Source organism: Haemaphysalis longicornis, unplaced genomic scaffold (assembly GCF_048455015.1).
Source record: "Haemaphysalis longicornis isolate Haplotype H1 unplaced genomic scaffold, Haemaphysalis longicornis Haplotype H1 scaffold_11, whole genome shotgun sequence".
Lineage (NCBI taxonomy): Eukaryota > Metazoa > Arthropoda > Arachnida > Ixodida > Ixodidae > Haemaphysalis > Haemaphysalis longicornis.
In genome coordinates this window covers 26220529-26244945 of record NW_027526214.1, presented here as the reverse complement: position 1 = coordinate 26244945, position 24417 = coordinate 26220529, and the positions used below count along the sequence as shown (strand labels likewise).

At 47.3% G+C, this 24417-nt stretch overlaps 1 pseudogene; it reads right to left on the bottom strand.

The window, feature by feature from the left end:
* Positions 1–1072: 1072 nt before the first annotated feature.
* LOC144160608 (uncharacterized) lies at positions 1073–9542 on the bottom strand (annotated as a pseudogene).
* Between the last annotated feature and the right edge of the window lie 14875 nt (positions 9543–24417).

Sequence of the window (24417 nt, the reverse complement as noted above, 5' to 3'; positions counted from 1 at the left end):
GTGGCTGTTTCAGGACGACTCCTGCATAAGACTTGTTCGAAAGCGCGCTACTCTGAGTGTGTGGATCATGCAATGAGTGCAACACCGTTGTAAAGACGAAGTCTAGGATTGGCGACGGTTGTCGCCGACTACGAACTTTGTCCTGAATTTGCCCCACATTGCGAGAAGAGTTGCGGCCTTTTTCTTTATGCAAGACCCAAATTACGCAGGATGTAAGCCACTACAGTGAGCGCATCGTGGTTGTGCCCGTGAGTTGCAGCCATTGTGCGAGTGAGACCTAGCAAAAACTTTGCATCGCATTGGACCTCTGCAATTTTTAGCGACATATGCAATCCTTCTGGAATTTCAAACACTGCATGGCTGTACCCATGTATTCTGTAACGGGAAAGCTGGAGACGCCGAGAAATACTGTTGGAGGAACTCATGTACTCGCCTTGAATTCAAGGATGGGGGAACACCAGCGGGTTTTAGCAACAACACCGTTCAAATTACGCGAATAGGAGACTTGCCTGCAAGCAGATAGGACACCTTGGTGACGTAGTAATTTGCAAGTTCCTCATTCGTGTATCATAAAGGAATGGCTTGAATCCTTCCGTAGGTAGCCATGTAGGATTGGAGAACGAGAGAGCCAACTGCAATCCCAGCAAGTGTTCACACCTGGAGGAGACGGTTGGCCGCCGACTAGAAGGCACGGTGACAACAAGGCTTACATCCTTGTTGAAGCGATGACTTAGAACCTTTTCTTCAGCCGCGGCCACAACCTCCGCGTCGACGATGTTAGGGTTGGCTCTCCAGGGACTGCAACCTGCTTCTGCCAGTCGAAACACGATTGAGACTTCCGTGGTTCCCGTCTTCTTATAATATACAACAGTGAATGTCTGATCCATTTTTTTCACTTTGGGATCACGAACATCATAATTATGTGGAGTTCACTCGATCGCACGCTTTTGGGGGTCGGTGGGCTATGTGGGGTTATTGCTGAGGCAGATACTTCGGACGACACAGCTGAAGGTGGCTCATTCGGTCCAGAGGTAGTGACAATGACCTGGCCTAGAGATTCCATCACGGCGGCTTAGAGGGCAGGCATCGACGGCACCATACCGAACAGCAGGGTGCACTGGCTGGTTTCAGCAAGCCGTTTTACGCTGGGTTTTCGCCGACGGGGCGTCCCCGAGCGATCTGAAGGCGCCATCACGGGCGTGGTCGAGAACTGGTGCTGAACACGGGGAAGCACGAAAAGAGAAGAAATTAGAGGGCACCTACAGCAACCAGCAAGCCGAACTGACTTCCTCCTCTTCTTTCTATTATATGCCGTAATTGTAAATATAAAGTAATGCTGGTGCTATAACACTTATAACAAGCATGACAAGTTTATTTTCAGCCGTGTGAATCACATGTGACTGAACCGGGTGCACGCTAGCGTTCTCTCAGCCTAAATATTCCGTACGTCTGGGCGAAATCCCAATGCATGCTGATAAAACACGACCAATTAAAAACTATCAACATATAAACTGGGGCCCCGTAAGGCAGCCTTTTTCTGCCGCTTCTTTCTGATATATATAGGTAACTGATATTTTCAGTCAGTCCTGAAAGAATATACCTTATAAGCGCATATGACCCCACCCTATTTTTTTCTGTGAAATTTACAATTTTTGACGGACCCAGCAAACTACGTGCGTTAATTAATTGGTTTCAGGTCATCATCGATATTATTAGAAAGCAACACGTTAAAAATTAACGCAGCATTTTTGTCTGCATTAAGGAAAACCTGTATTAAACTGTACCTCTTTATAGCCTAGGGGCAGTCCTATCGGCTACGTGGATCCATTCAAATCCCATGGTGTCAATATTACACTGGCAGTTAATGCCCAGGTAGAGCAATATTTGTTGCACACATGCTAATATTGTCAGAAATATTTCGCGTAGCCGGCATATTCTATTTATTAAAACCAAGGTTTTGTTGTATTAGGCTCTATTTTTTAACCCTTTTAACCCTGGAATGCTTAAACAATAAAATCAAAAGTTAAAATTTTGTTCTTTTGTGACAATATATTTTGGGACTCAAACAATAAAGAATCACAAAGAAAAGTTGTGTTTCTTCTGTAGTTGTACAATATATTATGTATCATAAACGCACACAAAAGAAGTATATACATATACCAACATATATATTATTCGTATCTAATGTAACATACACCCATTTTTATGTATGTATATGTATACTATTTCTAAAGCTGGTTTAAATGTATTATAGGCATAAAAAGCGTATCATTATCCCTTTGAAAGTAGGTGTAGACGCACCGGGAGCTCGTAAAACTGAGGCATTCTTCTTGACAACTATTCTGGACTCCATGCGGCCAGTCAATATGCTACCGGTTTTTTGAAATGCTTACGAGGCTTCAGAAATGATGCACTGAAAATTTCTTGGCCGTCGAAAGGCGTCCTACATGCGAATAAAGAAAATTGGAAGATGGTGTATCTTATATGACACGTTGGACTTTACAGGGTTACCAAATTCTTTTCACCTATAGGCCAATGGTGCAGTCGCCTGTGTTCCGCAGTAATTACGTTACCGATAAATACCACCAACGATTGAAAATAAATGATATGATGCATCTGCTAGGCGTGTGGATTGACACTATAACATTGCACTGGTGTACAGACTATTCCACTATGGCTTTCATTGTTTGTATAAAAATAGCGCACTAAAGCTATTCATCTCTGCAGTTTTCAGGCACAATTGCGGCCAAATGCTTAGGGTGTTAGTTTTGTGCTACGGAAACCTTGCAATAATTTTCGGATCACCGTGTTCAGTAATTGGTTACTAAAGGTGTTTATTACTGCACTTCATTATGAACTCAGGGTTGTATTTTATCTCTAATTGCCAATGTTTTTGTTGGATATTTTACACACCCATAATCCGATGTTCATGCACGTCAGAACTTTTTCTTTGTGCACCCTGCTAAAGATGGAAAGCACCCTTAACAGTGCTGAGTCGCTAGTTTTTTTCTCTGGACCGTGTTTGTAATTTAAAAATGAAATAAAGTTAGAGTGTTTGTAAGCTTGTTGGGAAACAGCAATGAATTTATTATATAGGTGAATTTCTCAACCTAGCTCTATATTTCATTTGCAGTTGTTACGAGGTGCAAGGAAGTAAAACATTGTATGATAAGGCTGTAGGGACACATATATCTGCAGAATACAAAAGAAAGCAAAAAATGAAGATGGTATTTTGGTGAATGGCGCTTCAATTATAACGAATCGGCGACCACTCAGGTAGAAGATTGCATTCGGCGTATAGTGAAACGTCACCATGTCAGATTGTTTTAATACAAGTACAGATTTGGCTGGCATATAGGGCAAATAGTAGGCTTCAATTTTTATCACTATGGATTAACTAGATACAATTTGCACAATGCAGACTCACATAAGTAAATGGAAGCTCTTGATGTTGTACAAGCAGAGGAAAGAGCAACCTAAGGACAACGCCGGTCTTTTATTGCAAGCTACGAAATGCACAATGGAAAGAACCCTGAAGACAGCTCTTCTTTTCAGAAAAGTCAGGCTGCTCTGTTACACAAGCGGCCTTCCTAAGTTTTGACGCACGCCCCTGCACCTTATTGGTGTTTTTAGAGTGGCACGCGCCCCTCCTCAAGTTGCATTGTCTCGATGCACAAAAAGAGAAAGATCAAAGAAAAAAAGGACAGAAATAAAAATAATAAACAAAAGAGAGTTGCTATACATTCCCTTCAAAGAACGAGGAGCACTCGATGTTTCTCCCTCGTCGTGATAATTTCGTCGCTCTTGGTACTAGTGTAACTCAAGGCTAATAGTACGGCTTCAATCTAGCCGCGCTAATCACGTCCGGAAGAATCCTTCAGCGAGATGGACAGTTTTTACGGATATATCTTATTTGGTGACATTGCCTCATGCACCCATATATGCGCAGGTACCGAAGTAAGCCCATAAACGTTCTTTGCATTGGGAGTGAAGGTGAACAGGCTTCCATATCCGAACTTCCTTTCTCACTGGTACAGCATCTCTCAGTGGCGTTGTAATATCCTTGCACGTTGACTGAAGGTTTGTGGCACATTGGACATTGCGCTTCAGAGCAGCTAATGAATTCTCTGGCGTCTGTAGAAAGTACTTTAGTTTTATTTGCTAGAAGCATGACAGATAGCATAGTGGTGAGTTCTCGGCTGTGAACTAGCCTGTTGTTTCCTACATATAGGTTCTGCGTGTGAATACAATGTAAATGAATATGTCTTCCTTGTTATAGTATTCCACGTTTAGAAACACCGAAATCATGTCTGCGATGCTCTTATTGAGTCGATAGTTCAGCCAATTTGTTTAATAAGTTACCCCACTTATTCGGCGCGGGTCTGTGTGGATGGGTTATGACGACTGTCGGAATTGACAACTGCTGGGCATCGATAGCGTAGCAAATATTCGCGGAGAAAAAAATATCGCAATCTGTTTTTGTGTTCCCCTGGGTTGTGCTTTTGCTTCAAAATATTGTGTGAGCTAGTTGGTAGTGGCCACTATGCATTTGTTTACATTCAGTAAAGAGGCATTCGGCATATCGTATTCATCGAATTCATTTTCAAATTCTGAAACGGTGGGTTCTGGTTAATCGATCAGCTGAAAGAAGCGAGCTTGCATAGTGTGAAAATAGTTTTGCCGAAAACATACACGCCACATTGTGACACACTTTGTTAATGCTGCTGCAAATTACAGATAGAGTTAACTCCAGGGGATGCCGGCTAAAGCGCGACTGAAAGATAGATGGTCGGTCGAGAGTATAATATAAGAAGGATACAGAACCTTATGGCGCAGGCATTTTTGCATTTCAATGAGGTGGGAAGTGCAAGCGGAGTAGAAGCCTTTTAAGAGCATACCATGACACACCACGAACGATGTAATAGAGCTCCTAAAGAAGTTTGGAAAATTCGAGATTCACCCTTCTATGTAAAGAAAGAGTTGTTAAAGCGCGGGTTCAGGTCTATGTCTTCGGGCAAAATCTATACCTCCGAAGCACCATGGAACGCCATTGCCTTCTCCGGCTAAACATGATTCCGTTCAAGAGAACTCATGAGGAACTGTCAGCGTCATTGTGCCACTTTCTGGATTTGTAGAGGGCAGTCATTTCAAGCTCCTGTAGCTCAACAATTGTTCGATTAACCGCGCAAGCTATCTTGAACAGCCTCGGAGTCTTGCCAGCTAGCACGAGCAGTGATGGTCGCTTACGACGTGGACTAGTAGTCCGAATAAGTGGTATAGAACTTGGGACCTGCTTTATAACACCCGAGCACTGCTTCATCGCTCAGTGGGTACTCTCCACTCCTGACAGAGTACGGCGTCTGTATGCAATCACTCTTTTTCATTTCATTTCATTTATTTACTCTCAAGGCACTGCGCATTACACAGAGGAGTGGGCCAACAAACATCAAACATAAAGTAAAACAAAACAGCAGGATTAGAACAAATTGCAATGCACTCTCAGAAATGATTGATTTGAACGTGTTGGCGTCTGTGATTGAAACGATCGATGCGCGAAGGTGGTTCCAGTCAGTACATGTTTTAGGGATGAAAGAGTTGAAGTGCTGGTTCGTATGGCAGAAGGGAACGCCAACCTTGTATCGATGATCATTGCGTCCTGATAGTTAGCTGGTGGAAAAAACAGTGAATCTGAGAGGGTTCAGTCAGTGTGATAGATCTTATGAAAGAGGCAAAGACGTGAATTTTTGCGTCGTATTGAGGGGTTAGACAAATTGAGATGAGCCTTCATTAATGTGACACTTGCAGTTCGAGAGTAATTAGACGATATGAAACGTGCTGAGCGATTCTGAATGGATTCAATGTGTCTATGAGCATGTGAATATGAGGATCCCAGATAGACGACGCATATTCGAGGCCGCACTAATGTTTTATACAGAAGAAGCTTTAGGTTAATTGGAGCAAGAGAAAAATTTTGACGTAAATAGCCAAGAGTTCGGTTAGCGTTGCATGTTATGTAATCAACGTGAACCTGCCATGACTGGTTGTTAGAGACGTTAACACCGAGGTACTTGTAAGAAGAAACGTTGCTTAGGGGGGTGTTGTTAAGTAGGTACGAGGAGGGCGCAACTTCTGACGGATTACAAGTTATCCTCATTGATTTGCATTTATTTGTGTTAATTTTCTTTAGCCAAGTATTGCACCACGAAGAAATATTATCCAGGTCAGATTGCAGGGTGTCAGTATCATTAGAGCACGAAATTTCACGGTAAATAACACAATCGTCGGCAAATAACCTAATGGAAGAGGAAATGTTACGAGGCAAGTCATTCATATATATAAAAAAAGTAAGGGACCCAAAACAAAGCCTTGGGGCACACCCGAGGTTACGACAGTAGGAGGAAAGTTATTACATTCATTAGCAGCCACAAATTGCTCGTGGTTATGTAAGAAGCATTCGATCCATTTTATGATGTGTGGGTCAAGACTTAGTTTACTGCACTTTAAAGTAGTAATTCGTGACAAACTGTGTCAAATGCTTTAGAAAAGTCAACAAATACACAATCAATAACAGCACCACAATCAATAGCAGAGAACAAATCATTAGTAAACCATAAAAGCTGGGTTTCAGAGGAGTAATTTTTTCTAAAACCATGCTGAATGTTGGTAAAAAAAGAATTACTCTCAAGAAAGTTGACTAAGTTGCAGTAAATGACGTGTTCTAATAGCGCACATGGCACACTAGTTAGTGAGATGGGCCTATAATTGTGGGGGTCGTTGGTGTTACCTGACTTGTGAAGCGGAATTACCTTCCGCAATTTCCAGTCGTTTGGCAGGGTACTTCATTCCAAAGACTGAAAAAATTCTGGACAGTATTAAGGACGAAACAATGCGGTGTTTTTTAGAAACTTGGGGTTAATTCCATCTTCTACGGGGGAAGAAGAAGGCTTGAGATTTTGAAATAATTTCCTTATGCCCTCCCAATTAATGTGTACTGGCTCCATTCGATCATAGTTGTGAGTAGACAAGTTAGTAACAGAGGTAGGCGCCACGTTTACAAATGATATTGCGAATACACTGTAAAGAGCTAGGCAACAATTTTCTCTTGGAATGCATGATTCGCTCCCAGAAACTAGGTCAATTTTTTCTTGTTATTTCCACCGATCACCTGCCAGAATCTACGAGGTTTAGTTACTAACAAGGAAGGCAACGTTTGTTCAAAATAAGAGTGCTTGGCAAGTGGGAGTGCGCGTGCGTACTTGTCGGCTACACGGCGATAATCATCCAATCTTTTTATGTTGCCCGAGAGCTTTGCACTTCTTGAATGGAAAGCGCTTAAACTTTGACTGGCAAACAAGGACGAGAAACACTACAACACAGGACGAAGCGCTTCGTCCTGGGTTGTAGTTTTTCTCGTCCTTGTTTGCCAGTCAAAGTTTAAGCGCTTTCCATTCAAGATATGCATAACCAACTAGCCCCAACAGATGACCTGTTAAAGCTTTGCACTTCGAAAGATGCGCTTCTTTTTGTTAGGTAGCCGCCTTAAAGTTGGCGTTAACCAAGCAGACCGATTGTTATCGTTTATTTTACGGAGCGGTATGAAGGGGTCGGTAAGTTCCGCGATTTTGCTTTAAAACATAGCCACTTTTCGTTTACCGAGTGTTCAGAAAAGCTAGAGAAAAAGTCGTGTGAAAATGTCTTCAGTTAAGCAATTATTACGTGTAGTCAGCTCGTCCGTAGTCTCTGAATAGTTTTGTATTTTTACTAATTTTGGACGGCGTGTTCGGTACAAGAACGGGAATGGCTGAGTGATCGCTGAGACCTGGTACGACTGACAGAGACTGGATGAGATCAGGTTTATTTGTGAACACCAAATCTAATATGGTAGAACTAGTAGAAGTGACACGGGTTGGGGTGTTAACCTACTGGCTAAGGTTAAACTGTAAGCATGTATTAATGAAAGAGGTGGACTCGGAAATACTGGAGCCAGGTGTGGTACAAGGCAAGTTCCAATGGATGTCAGGGAAATTAAAATTGCCTAAAAGAATAATATGCGAGGCCGGAAACCTAACATGAAGCATGTTAAGGGCATCGTACAAATCTGAAGAAAAACCAGCAGGAACATTAGGAGGCCGATAGCACGCACAAACGAGGGCGTCTTTATTGCGTAAACGAATACTAACGCACGCGAATTCTAGAGGGCAGGCGAGACCTACGTTCGATGACACCAGATCGGCTGCAACAGCTATGAGAACTCCGCCTCCGGAACGGAATCCACGGTCGCATCGATAAAACTTGTATTTGTTTTCGCAATTTAGAATTTCAGAGCTGTCAACATTCACGGAAAGCCATGTCTCTGTCACTACGACGACGTCTGCAAGACAGGTGTCAATCAGAGATGACAGAGCGTCTCGCTTGCCCATTACACTTCTCACACTACTAAGCAGAAAGGAACAATTGTGTTTGACAGTACCACGTCGTGGATTTGTTTTTTGCAACGAAGACGATTGGAGCGACGAGCTAGCAGGGCTTAGGTTAGTGTCGTTTTTGTTGTTATCGTCAACTGGATCAACAGGCAACACACTGTCGGTGACTCGGCAGTACACATTGCTTTTCTTGTTAATAACAACCTTGTTATATTTTATGAATACTTTTGACCGCTGGCTTTACCGAAATCAGTCAGTTTTTTTTCCTGGCTGTCGGTGTGGCTTTGCAGAAGTCTCCATTAATGTTAATGATGGTATTGCGGAACTTTGCTTTTTTCGAAAAGATGGTATCTCTAACTTTGAATGACGCAAACCGTACAACAACCGGGAGGCACTTCTCTGCTAAAAAAGCCCCTGGATATCGCGTCGTCTGAGAGGTGCATCGCAAAAGAACTTGAAAGAATTGCCCTAACCTTTTCCTCTGTGTCTGACCATGTTTCGGCTGCGGTATCACTAATTCCGTGGAAGATTAAGTTGTCTCGTCGTGATCGGTCTTCGTAGTCGTCAAGTCGGGATCGCAGAGCAGCATTCTCAGTACGAATCGCTGATGCAACCGAACAATCTAAACGCGATTCCTCGGAGACATTTTCAAAAGCATTCACCTTTTCTTTAAGATTTGCTAGACGTGTTGTTAAGTCGGACACTTTGTTATCAAGAACTTTTTGGTTATTTTTGTCGTCTTCAATGGATGCCAGAAGATTGTCATGCCGCTCATCAAGGTGCTCCGTTAGGGACCTATAGCTAAAAGGACTTCATTATCCTGCACTTTGGGGTCTGGTTTTGGAGGACCAGGATTCAGTTCAACGTCACCTCCTAACAAAAGCAATTTCACAACATGTACACATTCACCAGCAGTAACCATAAAACGTTTGGGCATGGGAATAGCAGCAAACATACGTTTTTACATCTTCTACAGTGAATAGAATAACCACCAACCTGGGTGAAAAGACAGAAGTGGTTTTTAGCGACCATTCTCGCTGCTGCCATCCCATGCCCACTGAAAGGGTGATGCTTCGAGGACGAGCTTATGTAGTCCACCGTTGTCGCTGTCGATGTCATTGCGCCCTTCCTCAAATGCTCCGATGGCGCATCACACAGTGGGTGAGGGGGTTTCAGGAAATCAGCGCCGATATCGCTGCAAGCCTCCGGAAGAGGGCACGTGTCGGACTTGGGTACGTGCGCCGCAGAATCCACACAGACAGGGATGCACGTTCTGATGACGAGGGACAACTGGGTGAAAAGACAGAAGGGGTTTTTAGCGACCATTGTCGATGCTGCCATCGCATGCCCACTGAAAGGGTGATGCTTCGAGGACGAGCTTATGTACTCCACCGTTGTCGCTGTCGATGTCGTTGCGGCCTTCTTCAAACGCTCCCATGTCGCATCACACAGTGGGTGAGGGGGTTCCAGGAAATCAGCGCCGATATCGCTGCAAGCCTCCGGAAGACGGCATGTGTCGGACTTGGGTACGTGCGCCGCAGGATCCACGCAGACAGGGATGCATGTTCCGATGACGAGGGCCAACAGGGTGAAAAGACAGAAGTGGGTTTTAGCGACCATTGTCGCTGCTGCCATCCCATGCCCACTGCCATCCAGCAGTGACGCCATCCAGCAATTGTACTAAGATGGCACCAAGACAAATGTTGCTTGCGTCACTGTGGCTGTCCGCCTAGGCCTCCTTCTCAAAGTGCACAAGTTTATATGTGCGCTACCCACGCGTCTTGGGCTCCTCTAAACCCGGGGACTGCTCCCCGGTCCAAGCGGACATTGTGGTGTTCAGAGCCATAGAAGTCAAGGCCTCCTTGGTTTTGCCAGAAATGTCAAGAAAACGTCGACAGCAGGCGCGAAGACCGAACAAAGGACGCACAGCCCGTGTTTTCGTTGGTGTAGGAAATGATCATAGGGCCACCGGTTCCCGGGGTTGAGACGCGCGCCCTCATGGTTCACCACATATTGAAGAAGCACCATTTGAGGAACGAGAGAACACGTTCAATCATGTAGGTGAACGTAGGTGAAACAGCAATTATCGAAGTGTATCACTGTTAAGTTTTACAATCTATGTTGTGTGATGAAGGCAGCCGTCTCATGGTCCCGTCCATTTGCATCAATCTGAAAATATTCATTCCGCAAGTCGATGAACCTCCAGGACCTGTTGATCAACCACGAACCGTCTTAAAAAGAATGCAAATGGAAGACGTTGATAGAACGAACATGAGGGGAAGTACATGGCCTGGCGATGTCTATCTGGTGAGCTGTCGATGCGGGTGAGGACAACGCATCCTTTGTATATTGTTGTTTACCCTGCGGTGAGCGGCACTCAAGCGTAGGTTAGCGTTATTTTTGTCACAAATACGACAGGAGATGCTCTTGGACTCTGATATGGCTGCACAACATCATCGCGTATTGTTTCCATCAGAAGGCTTTCAATCTACCCTCGCTTTTTCAAGGATACCCCGTACGGTAGTGGCCACGAGGCATCTCACCTTCGTAGCTTATGATGGGGTGTTTAACCAGCTCTTGACCTCAGAGGAAAAGCGGAACAGGCCTAGAGTTAGCACCTGAGTGCTTGAGTCATGTGTTTTTGATTCTAGCCTCAAGTGGAGCTGATTTCAACTTCAATAGACGGGTAGGAAGTGGTTTGAATAGCGGAAACGTTACGAGTTTCTGTCGGCGTTTGTGCCCCTCTAATAGTTAAATAACTCTGAAAAAATCGACTAATTTGACGCCGGCGTTTTGGCGAGATAAGCAACAGACATGTTCCTGGTCACTCGCTGAGGTGTTGAACGGTAGTTCATGTGGAGTGAATTCGAGCAATTGTTGTTGCCTCAACTGCTACAAGAGAGACACAGCCCTTCGTCCTAACAGAAAAAGACAATTTAGGTTTGAATATTCACATTTCATGTCACTTCGGGAGTTGACAGACACAAATACAGACACAAATGCCAGGGAAACGTCATTACAAAAATTCATAATTCCACGCTAAAGGCTTGATTTTTGGTTTTGGCTATTCCTATTAATAAAAAAGTCCCTAGTAGCTTCCTCAAGCCAATAACAACCCCATACTCGTGAAGACTGCCTAATGCGAAAATGACAAGCTTAGAACCATCTCAGAGGATAGACAAGCATGTAGGCAAGTATGCATCTTGTGCTTTTATATTTGCTGTGCATATGGCGATAGAGGTAATGAGATGGCGGACTGCCATGCAAACGTATCGGCTATGCCATGGTGTTATCAATTGTTGAAGTTCGCTAAAAGCTCCCTGCTCATCAACTATAAATTACCCTCGTGTTTATCAGGGCTGTCAAGTGGTAGTCATTGAGAACGACCAGAATTTCACCCGAGCCAGCACTCTCACCTTTATGCAAAAATCTGTAAAACTTCGGGGTCGCGTCGTCGAGCTAACGTCATGTTTAGAATGACCTGCTTTTGTTGCATGTGCTCGTGACGGCGGAGGATGTTCTGATCTTTAGGTGGCGACATGTGTACCCTTGGAACACGCCTTTCGATGTTACCCCGGTGCGCGATCGAACACATCTTGTCTGTCTTGCTTATAATAGTAAATAGGCGGCAAGGACTAGGTGTGGATAGCGATAGTGATCGATTCGTTTGTCACCGCGGGGCAGGTGATCGACTGACGGTTTGACGGATAGGTATTCTTGGTCCTCATCCGACTGAGATCAGCGTATTCTTGATCCTCTGGTGAAAACCATCGAAATGGCATACAATAGTAGGGGCAGTGGCGCAGAACGTGGCCTGCTTTACCACAAAAATTGCAAAGGGGTGGATTGTCAGTGGTGCGCCAGAACACGGGTTATCCTTGCTCAAGCCGCGCCACGCCAATGGTGAACCGCTGAGGCCTTGGTGTGGTCGAATGCTGGAAAGGTTGACGTTCATTTTTCAGTAGGTGTAGCGTATTGCAATGCGCCATAACTTCGTATTTCGGCGGCAACGGGGTAGGTCGAAGCACCTGCCGTATACATTGCTGAACAGCGTCGGGGATTGGAGAACGATGCTGCGTTATGCTCATTTAACACTGAGCTGGTTTTGTGCAGCTGCCCTTCCTCGCAAACAATGTTTTTGTAAGGTGGCACCAAAGAAATTTATCTTGATTCCCCGACGTTGGAGCTTGAGAGTTGGCTTTGTGGGAATCAGAACGGCGACCGTACAGCATTGAGACGTTGCGCAGCGTACGTTTCTTTGCGGCTTCTTCTTTGATGACGCTCTTTGATGAATTCCGAACAAGCCCCGTTCTTGTGCTCTCTAATTGGTGTTGTGAAATATGTGTTCTCCTATTTTTTTCTATCAATGCCATAAAGTTTGTCCTCGCCATGTTTGGGTGATCGCGCTCAACAGTCAGCATATGTAGTCGAAGCACAAGGCAATAGTCTGGTATCGACCTGGCATTCGTGAGTGAAGGGTGATCGTACAGCGCCCCTTCTGTTCGCAGCTGCGGTATGTAGCCCAGAGCTGTCGATGAAATTCCTGTACCGTGTTCAGGGCAGACTCAAAGTTCCCACTTGGTGGTCCTAAGCTGCAGCATCGGGAGTGAAAATGACATTTATTTGTTTTAGCAGATCAACCCTTTCATACAATGAGGCTATGAGTTCGAAAGTGTATACTCAATTTTTAGCATCCTGAGATCCGTCGCCGTGAAACGATATTGGCTTGCGTTGTCATGCAGGATGAATTGTAGGGCCTCTACTGCCGTCTTACTTGTGTAGGTCGCAGTCGAAGTCATGATTGAGCTGATATACGTGCCAACACCGACAAAGTCCGGTTGCACGCATCACAGGTGTCGGCCCGTCTTCTGGATTTTCCGGTGTCCTCTGCTTAGAAGCTGGAAGAAACCAGGTCGTCCGTGCAGAATCCCGTGGGTTGGTATCCAGCTTCTCTACCAAAATATCACAGCAGAGGGACGCGCTTCCTAGAAACAGAGACCCGTTTGTACACTATCTCCCTCTCTCTCACGGAACCAGAAAACAACTTGATCAAAGAGCCACTAATAATTCAAAGTTAGCAGTTGTGGAATGTATATACAAATCCGAATTTTAATCATGCTGCCAACGCTTCTTGAAATAAAATAGGAGGTCACTCGTATATATTGCCACGAAACATGTGTGGGTTCGTTGAGTTATTGTTTGTTTTTACTGCCGGGCCACGCCCGGCTATGTTATCTGCGTTCCAAGCAAAGCGCGTCTTCCATTCTTTATTTTTATACAGCACGGGCTATCACATTCAGATAAGCAGACTGTTTCACCCTAACGTCGCTAACCCAGAATAACCTTCCACAATGTTCTGGATCTACAATGTTCTTGATGTGAATCGATGGTTCCAGAAACACTCGTGCCGAAAGATAAAAGCCTGCAGTGCTGACGCCGCGGCCTTTGATTGGCCGACACTCGCCTGCGCAAGTCAATTTGTTGACAGCTGCTTCGCCGCCTCTGTATTCTTTTCGGTGGTTAGGGGAGCACAAGTTCGCTCCAATAAACTTGTTTCTCCTTCAAGACAGCGCCGTCGTTCTTGGCTTCGTGACATCTGGAGGAAGTGCTGGGTACTCACCCTTCATGTCCTCTACGACCTCTGGAAGCCGCCAAGCCAGTCCAAAAAGAACCGGCCTCCGCCTGCGAGATTTACCACCCGAATTCGGTCTGCTGCCCCAGACGTGAAGAAGAGAGACGTCGCAACCAGCACCATGGTCATTCGGGTTTCATTCACAAATATGTTTCTTTTTACAGCCTCTTTCCGGAAATAAGTATTTTGAAGTCCCCACGCTTTTAACCGGTTTAGCCCTAGCCAATCCCCCTTGTGGGTACTTGCGAAAATATTTGGGGACATCATCATCATAATCATCAACAAAGCCAATCCTCCCGTCGTTTTGCAGCAACCTCGCGAGACGCCATCATTCTGAGGATCACCTGGTGAAGACCCGGAAGAGTTGCTGGAGAAGCTGGAGCGCTTCCGAAGTTTCAACCGATAGGATGATGAAAAAACTAAAAGGCATGTGTTTTTCTACCTCGGAGACTCGGCTCAAGTCTGGTTTGAAAATCATGAGAGCTCGCTGACATCATGGAGCATGTTGAATGCGGAATTTTAGAAAACATTCACAACTGTCGTACGGAAAGAACCAGCTGGGTTGTTGATGCAGACGCGAATCCAGCACCCTAACACAGGTGTTGTGGTGTTCGGTGAGGAGATGAAGATGCTATTTCGAGTAGCTGACCTCGAAATGGCTGAAGAGAAGAAGGTGCGCTTCCTAATTCGGGGTGTTAAACAAGACCTTTTCGCTGGACTTATTGGAAACCCGCCCAAAACCATCGCGGAGTTCGTAACCGAGGCTTCGATGTTCGAGATGACCTAGGGCATGCGTTCGAGGCAATACGATCGACCACTCAACGCGTTTTTGGCGAACCCTGTCAACACCTTTGGATCCGTGTAGGAAGACTTGGAGGAAACGATCCGCGCCGTCTTTCGTGAAGAACTCAGGAGGGTTTTCCCACCACGCCACAACCCCATATCGCCTCCATGACCGACGTGATCCGAGACGTCCAACTCGCACTTTAGACTTCTACGCCATCGGAAGGACCTACAAGCGATGACCTACTCCGCGGCTGTTCATCGACCCCGCCCTGCTCCAACACATCGTCAAAAGCCCCGCCCTACCGGCGCCCACTGTCTCCCGCCCGACCCCCTGTAGTACGAAACGAGACGCCGAGGAAGACTGACGTTTGGCGAACACCGGATAATCGTCCTCTGTGCTACCACTGCGGAGCGGCCGACCGCATCTACCGTCGCTGCGCATACAAGAGACTCGGACATCGTGGTTTCTCCGTCGACGCACCATGCTCCCTACCCGGCCAGCGCCCATCTGAGATTAAAGAATACCTGTCCAACACCAGCCGTGGACAAGGCGGTTCCAACCGTTCGCCGTCGCCATACCCGTACCAGTCGCCGGACAGCTGTACCAGTGCTGACTTCGCACGTGGGAGGTCCCCCAGCCCACGCGTGGGAAAATAAAGGCAGCAACTTCTGTAGGTGAAGTTGCACAACGGCGGAAAAACGAAAACCCTCTAACGACGCAACGATTCGCCGAAGACTGACTCACGACATGCCCTCATCCCGACGACCCGACCTAACCCTTATGTTACTCCCGAACACGACAATAGACACGAGGCGCGACGCGTACCCGACATGACCGATCCTGCCCCTGCGAAGACGACGACCACGACGACGCACAGTACCCGACCGTCAACACGCACAAGCCTAGATGCGACGCCCCGACGAACCCGGAACTCGAGCGAGGCGGCGTCCGACGTCAAGGTGTCCATCGACGGCTTTGATGTAGCCGCCCTTATAGAAACTGGAGCCGACTACTCGGTAATGAGGGGATCACTCGCATCTAAGCTGAAGAAATTTACGACCATATGGGATGGTCCGCACATACGCACAGCAGGAGGCCATCTCGTATCACCAAGTGGAACGTGCACATCGCGCATCAGAATGGATGGCTCCACGTACCCTGGTGCGTTCGTCATTCTGCCTAACTGCTCCCGCGCCGTAATTCTCGGAATGAACTTTTTGACGGACAACGGCGCAATAATTGATTTGCAGACCAAGTCGATAACTTTTTCCTCCACGACGCCGCAGCCAAACCTGGAACACCGTGCTGCTTTAAGAATCGCGGATAATCAGGTCACCCTGCCACCCAGCGCAAGCTTGATAATCACCGTCTACTTTGAAGGTGCTGCTTCTGAAGTCGACGCTATCGTGGAGTGTGATCAAAGGTTGCTTCTCGACCGCGGTGTTTCTGTAGCAACAGGTATTGGCCAGCTTAAGCAACGCAAAACCCGCGTTTTGGTGAGCAATCTCACCGAGGAGTACCAGCATTTAAACAAGGGCGCTGCCATTGAGTTCCTCGAAGAAACGCAAGGAGCAAGTGACGTGATCGCAGTTGCCGACTTTGCACGCGCACCTGAAGATAACTTCCAGCTTCCGCACCCATTCGACGTAAATCCGGCACTACCGCAAGAAGAAAGGAACAAGTTATCGGCTTAGCTGCGTCGCTACAGCGAGTGTTTTCGTCGAACTCAAAATTACGTCAGACACCTCTGGCGAAGCACCGGGTAATAACCGAAGATGGAGCCCGACCTACTCGACAGTCACTGTACGCGTCTCTTCACACGAACGTGAAGCTATCCGGACTCAAGTCGACGACTTTCTTAGCGACGACATTATACAGCCATCGAAAAGTATGTGGACTGCTCCGGTCGTACTCGTGGCGAAAGAACACGGCACTTTAAGGTTCTGCCATCACCAGAAGGATGATGGCAGAAAGGACGTGTACCGCCTGCCACAAATCGACGACGCCCTGGACCACCTCTGCCATGCGAAGTACTTCTTATCTATGGATCTGAAGACCGTCTACGGGCAAATTGAAGTGGACGAGGGAGACCGACAGAACAGTGCATTTATAACCCCGGATGGTTTATATGAGTTCAAGGTGATGCCGTTTGGGCTCTCCACGGCACCAGCAACGTTTTATAGAATCATGGACACTGTGCTGGCTGGCCTGAAGTGGCACACCTGTCTAGTATACCTCGACGACATTGTGGTATTCGCCCGAAACTTCGACGAACACCTAGCAAGATTGGAGTCTGTACTCGAGGCTATTCGCACGTCGGGGTTAACACTAAAACTTGAAAAGTGCGGCTTCGCTTGCGAGGAACTCATGTTTGGGGACACGTCGTCAACGCCGCGGGAGTCCTTCCGGACCCGGTGACAACATCAGCCATAGCGAACATCTCAAGAGCGAAAGACAAAAAGGGCGTGCGAAGATTTCACGGACTGTGTGCATACTACCGGCGCTTCCTCGCAAACTTCGCATGCATTGCCGAGCCACTCACGCGCCTGACAAAAGATAGCACCCCTTTCGCATGGGAAAACGCCCAAGAAAAAAATCGCGCCAATCCACACCGTCAAAGTGGTTGTAAAGAAAAGCTGTAAACGGCACCCGCAACGATTACCCATGCTACGTAATTAAATTCACTCACACCACTCTAAATAGTAAAACCAGAGATAAGTGAAATGCACCTAACCACACCATATATTGCTTCAAAGAGATATTCTTGTTAAGGATAAATCAATGCATCAAGCATTAAGGGTGTTTGGTTGAGTTGTATTGGTGTAGCACAAGAGTGGAAACTTTTTTTATAAAATTAAAGAAAGCTCCAACCCGGTGTTAGACGATCTGTCTTCTCCGTCTCTGCTCCGTGGACGGAGGCGACGAGATTTGCGGCAGAGAAGGAGGAGGAGGAAGAAATACTTCTGCTCAGATTTCTGAACGTCCCATACTGCAGCACTGGGGAGTGATTTCTTCTTCTGTGGGGCGCATATGCAGTCCGCGCGGCCTGTGTTCTGTGCACCTGCTCAAGCAGGGTAGGTAGAGGAGACCTGGACAGCAGCATCTCCCATTGCTCTTGTTGGGTAGTTTACGGAAAGAGAGGAGGGTGTCAGGGCTAAAGTCGCACACCCCGATTACGGGGCGGTGTGTTCCTACTTCTGCGCAAAATTGACATTCAGCGTCGTAGCGATTCGGATACATTAAGTGAACACGCGTAGGGTGTGGGAAGCAGCCCGGATTGTATGAGCCGTAGGGTAGCTTGTTGTTCTCTGGAAAGGTCAGGGTAAGGCGAAGGTACGGTCTGTCTCAGAAGGCGATAATGCTGGGCTATCTCCCTGAACGTGGCGAGCGGGTGACTGTCCTCGTGCAGCTCCATAGCACGGGAGGTAAAAGCGCAGCCTTGTTGGGTGGGCGTATTTGTTGCCCTCAATTGAAGCGTGAGGGGGTGTCCAGATGAGCTGAATGGAACTGTTTGGGGAGTGTTTTTTCAGCACGCGCCTTGCAGGTCAGGACACCCAACCCTAATGGTAATTCCAGTAGGATTGCTGGGAATCAATAACTACCCTCCGAACGCCTGATTGAGCCAAAGCCAAGGTTATGGCTGCCTCTTCTAAGCGAAGTACACGCAAAGAGGTTGGTTCTGGAGGTAGCCACGATAATGGCGTATTGCTGCCCTCGATGTTTGGAGGCGTCTGTGTAGATAACTGCATGATCCCCACCGAAGGTTGTGTTTAGCGCTTGAGCCCGTGCTTTTCGGTGACCCTCGTAATGTGAGAGGTTCAAATTTCCAAGCAGAGGGAGCACCTTTAGTTTTAGTCGCCAAGAGTCTGGGAGTTCGTGAAGCGGAGTGACATTCTGGGCTGCCCAGCCAATCTGGTGAAGCATGCGGTTACCCACCGCAGTTGTGAGTCGGACCTTCTGGTTAGAAAGATGGCCTTCTATCAGCTAATCCACCGTGTTGTGGAGCCCGTGCTAAGCAGCCTCTGTGTGGAAGACTTCATGAGAAGACCAATGGCCTGCTCGACTGCCTTTCTAATTCTTATATAAAGCATCTCCATTTCTTCCTTGTCGAGAAGAAGGCAGGAGGTTGACGTAAGTAACTTTCGAGAGAACAAAAGCTTCAATTAATTGAAGGGTACCGGATTCCTTTAGCCCTCGCTTTTTGGTGTCAACTCGCCTGATCATGTGTGTGATTTGATACATGCTGTTTTTGACGCGCTGCAAGAGGACGTCACTCTTGGTGTTAGCCTCGAGATGTAGGCCCAGGATCTTGATGCTGGGGCTTGGAGTGATGGCCTTGCCATCAAAGAATATTTGAAGGTATTCCTTGGTTTGGCGTGCGGGCGGACGACAAGGAGCTGTGATTGTTTACGTGAACACTGGAGGCCACAGACTTTTGCACATTGGCGTACTAGAAGTGAGATGCCATAAATTGGTGTGAGTTTCCTTAAATTTTTGTAACTATTAGCATATGGGCAAGGTGCGCACAGGGCCGCTAGACGGGCGTGAGTGGTCGCGTGACGCTTTCACGTGGCAATCAGCGAGAAAGCAGGGGGTAAACCCGTAGATGTGCTTGTTGAGTACAGCACCTGTCTTCCAGTCTTCGCGTGGGCTCGTATCTAAATCGGTAAGACAACGCGCTCTCGATTTGTTAGTGTATTAGTTCAAGGTTCTATTCCCGGCGGTGGCAGTATCTTCTATTATTTGTTCCCTGGAGTTTTCTGGTGACACCAACGGTCGCGAAAGAACCATTGGGGGGTAGAGGTAAAAAGCTTTGCTTTAAAAGCATTTTGCGAGCTTCAAGAACGCCTGCGAAAAACGCCTTTGCTCGCTCATTTCAACAAAAACGCCTAAACGGAAATGCACACGAACGCCAGCGATATAGGCTTTGGTGCTGTTCTCGTCCATAAGCAAAGCGGCTGCGAAAAAGTAATCGCCTTTGCGAGCCGTGGTCTGTCGAAGGAGGAGAAAAATTACTCAGCCTCGGAAAAACAGTGCCTGGCCATTTTTTTGGGCGATTTCAAAACTTCGCCCATACGTGTATGGTAGACCATTCAAGATTGTCACAGACCACCATGCGCTGTGTTGGCTCGCCATTTTGAAGGACACCTCTGGCCGTCTTGGGCGGTGGAGCTTGCGCCTGCAAGAGTTCGACGTTACAACCATCTACAAATCCGGAAGGAAACACTCCGACGCCGACTGCCTGTCCTGCACCCCCGTCGACCCACCACCACAAGACTCCGATGAAGAAAGCGCGTTCTTCGGAGTCGTTACGGCGAGCGACCTAGCCGCCCACCAGCGTGCCCACCCCGACGTGCGCGTCATGATCGACTACCTCGAAGGGCGCAATGTCACCGTTCCTTGGGCGTCCAAGCCGAACTTACCAGCAGCAGCCTCAAACAATCCGTCCTCGTGAATAAAAATTTCAGCCCAGGAACCAGCACGAATTGTCTACTTGTCATTCCCGCAGAGCTCCGTGAATAAATTTTGGAATTGTGCCACGGCGACCCGTTTTCCGGACATGTCGGCACAGCTCGAACTATTGCAAAAATCAGGGCGAAGTACTTCTGGCCCCGCCTTACATCCGACGTCACCCACTACGTTCGGTGTTGCCGTGACTGCCAGCGACGAAAAACGCCGCTACAAGACTTGCCGGCTTTCTGCAGCCGAGCGCCATCCCGTCAAGGCCCTTTGAACAGATTGGAATGGACGTTCTAGGCCCGTTCCCTACTCACAATCAAAGAACAAATGTATTGTAGCGACAAACTACATGACGCGCTACGCAGAGCACGCCCTTCTGAGGGGGACGGCACAAGAAGTCGCAAAGTTTTTCATAAACCAAGTTGTGCTGCGACATGGAGCCCCTGAAGTCCTAATCAAGGACCGCAGAACGGCCTTCACGCCGGAGCTTATGCAGGGAATCTTACGCTACAGCAACACGGATCACCTCAGAACGACGGCGTACCACCCCCAACCGAACGGACTAACGGAACGTCTGAAGAAGACAATCGCGGATATGCGGTCAATGTACGTCGTCGTTGAACGTAAGACTTGGGATCATATGCTCCCGTATGTCACGTTTGCGTACAAAACGGCTATCCAGGAAACTACGCAAATGACGCCGTTGGAGCTTGTCTATGGAAGACTGCCGATTACAATGCTTGACGCCATTCTTCCGCATGTAGAAGACCACGACCTCAACTCGTGAGGCCCGCCAGCTCGCTAAAGTTCGTACAACGGACCAGAAAGATGTCGGGCGCTACAACCTCCGACGCCCAGACGTCGAGTGCCACCCAGGGGACCGTGTTTGGGTTTTGACTCCCATCCAGCAACGCGGACTCAGTGAGAAGCCTCTGCGACGGTATTTTGGAACCTACCACATTCTACGACGTGTCGGCCAACTAACCTACGAGGTGATCCCCGATGGTGATTCTGGAACGTCACGTCGACGCACGCGGCCCGAAGTCGCCCACGAGGTTTGCTTGAAACCTTACTATGCAAAATGACGGACTTTTGTTAGTGTTTCTTTGGACTGTCTTTCATTTTAGCATCGGCTCGGTGCCCTCTTAGAGAGGGGTAAGGCGGCCAACCATATGTCGGTTTGTTTATTTCGTGTTTCTTTTACTGCCGGGCCACACCCGGCTATGTTATCTGCCTACCAAGCAAAGCACGTCTCCAATTACTTATTTATATGCCGCACGGGCTATCACATTCAGGTAAGCAGACTGTTTTACCTTACTTTGCTAGCCCAGAATAATCTTGTGTGATCTACTATGTTCTGTCTGTGAATCGATGGTTCCAGAAACACTCGCGCTGAAAGATAAAAGCCTGCAGAGTAGACGCCGCGGCCTTCCATTCGACGACACTCGCCAGCGCAAGTCACTTTGTTGACCGCAACTTCGCCACCTCTGTATTTTTTTTAGTTGTTAGGGCAGACAAGTTCGCTCGAATAAAATTGTTTCTCCTTCAAGACAACTCTGTCGTCCTTGGCTTCGTGACAATATGATAGAGAAATCTTCGTCAGGTAATTGTAGCGTTTCCATTTCCCTTTCGGTGTTTTGTTTATTACGGAGGAATGACGGAGGCCACACATGGTACATGGCTACCTTTAACGGGGACAATGACGTTAATGGCAGGGACAGCTTGAACGTGATGATGATATTAATGACTAGATCATACCCATCGGGAGATTCAACACGCACGAGCCCAGAACGTTCGTGTCTGGTCATGAGTAGAAACGCTGTACGCACACCGAACAATCAGTCCATAACCCCAAAATTTGTTTTTCGGTTCATAACGTCAATTGTGGTGAAGCTGTCTGCAAACGCTGTCGCTTTGTTTCTCCAGCAGTGCGTGCGCTGTCTCGCAGCTTTCACTACAGCCAAACGCAGCCAAAGAGCAGCTGCCAACAACCAACAAAATCTGCGCTCCAATCTCGCTTCGACGTCTCTAGTCATACAGTTAAGCACGTATTTTGATGAAGCTGACGGCCTGGATGTCTCAACCGTTCATTACGCCTGGAGCTGTCATATAACGAGTCGGTCGAATTGTGATCGGTATTGTGCCGGTCTCGTGTTTGCGATTTAGCGGTTTCTGATTCTGGCGAGCACATTTTCCTGATTGGAATCAAGTTAGAACATGGCTCGGATGTTTTCGAACCAGGCTTCAGTGGCTGCTTGCTGTGACAACAAAGGGTAATCAAAAGTGGTTTTGACCTTCCACCCTCTGCAACACAAAATCACCCATATTGGAGTTTAGGTGACCCTCTTGGACTACTATTTATGCAGCTAGCTTGCTGGCTTCCAGGAAGGTCCAGTGAGGATTCATTCTTGATAAAGTCGGGAACACAGATGCATTCGAACACATACGGTTGATGTTCTATCTTTTGTTTCACGTCCTCCACTTCCTGTTTTCTATCATCAGCTCTGGTTGCTCTCGCTAAACCTTCTTTGACGGCGACAGGCACTTGATTATATACCCGTCGCTTATCGGTTCTTCGTACGCTGGAATGTATATCATTTCGAAAAAGTGAAGCTTCGGCTGTTACGTCGACCTATTCTTGGACGGACACCTCACGGGCGCCAGTCGACGAAATGCTCGGAGTATTGTTCTATATCGTATTCTCTCGTTCTCCTGGGGGCCAAAGGAGCTTCCGCTCGTCGCAAGTCGAGTTGGACTGAACTGGTTTTTTTACTGCCGTCCTGGAGCAGTTCTTCTGCGGACGAGGTCTTGGCCTTCTGTTATTAGACGTCAAGGTTTCCGACATTGCGATGTACTAGAAGAGGCAGAATGGGTTCTCCCTTGGTTTTTCTCGTGTGATGGGCGTGAACTTCAAAGCCTCTGGCCGCTGCATGTCAGACAAGACCGTGTGGTCACGGGACGTCACCTGCGTACGGATTCGACGCCTCTGCCCTTCAGGTCGAGCATCGGTAGCCGTGATAACCGCCAGCAATGGTGGGAAAACGGGCAAGCTTGGTGTACGCAAATGGACGTGACAGGCGTCGCCTCGATGGGTTGCCGTGGGAACGCTGTTGAACATGGTGAAACGCTGGGCTAGAGGGACGTGCCGCTTATGGCGACGGCCATGCCAGACTGCTTTGGGACTTCCAAAGCATCGCGCAGCCACATCAGGGTGCAGCATCTCTCATCCGCCCGCCAACGCGTCAATATATTCCAGGTCCAGTTGGTCACATTCAGGAAGTTCCAAGATTCTCCTTTCGGTCCCTCACCGTACGGCGACTTTCCTTGCAAGAAGATCAATCGCCTCTCGTTAATCATGCAATGATCGAGACGGGGTTTACAGGAACCCATTCGCTCAATTGAGCACTCTTGCAGTATCTGCGCGAAGGATGGGTTGCTGCCGGCGCACCTTATCCATTCCACCCTTACTGTAGGACATCAGGGCCAGCCATGCGACCTCTTGCTGAGGCTTGGGCCCACTACCGGAAGAAACAGTGAAAATCGTGGGGTTCTACAAACCACAAGTGGGAGTGAACGTCAGTGGTCTCCTTCGTCACTTGCGGTCATCCTCCAGGGTTTAACCGAACCAAGAAGTGTAGCGAGAGAACGACGCAAGGAAGACTTGGCCATGGCTGGCATCAGCGGGAATGATAACTTTAATGACAGGGTGAGTTAGTACGTGATGTTGATGGTAATGACTAACTCAAACCCATCGGGAGATACAAGAGTCTTTATTCGCCGCCCATTGCGCCAGTGGTACGTGTGTGTGCATATATAGATATATATATATATATATATATATATATATATATATATATATATATATATATATATATATTTATATACATGCCTCTGAATGAAAGTTGAGTTTGTTTTTCATCTGCGGCAGCGGTTTCTTCGGCGTACTGCTGCGGTTTCCGCCGCAATGCAAAAACCACAACAAGGATAGGATAAAGCAGATTATGTTTCTAGAAGAAGCTTTTTTTGAAACGGTTCTGTGTATGTCCAACACCGCATTGGGTGATGCTTCATCATGCACTGACGCAAAAATGGACGTCGTGAACACAGCGGAGGAA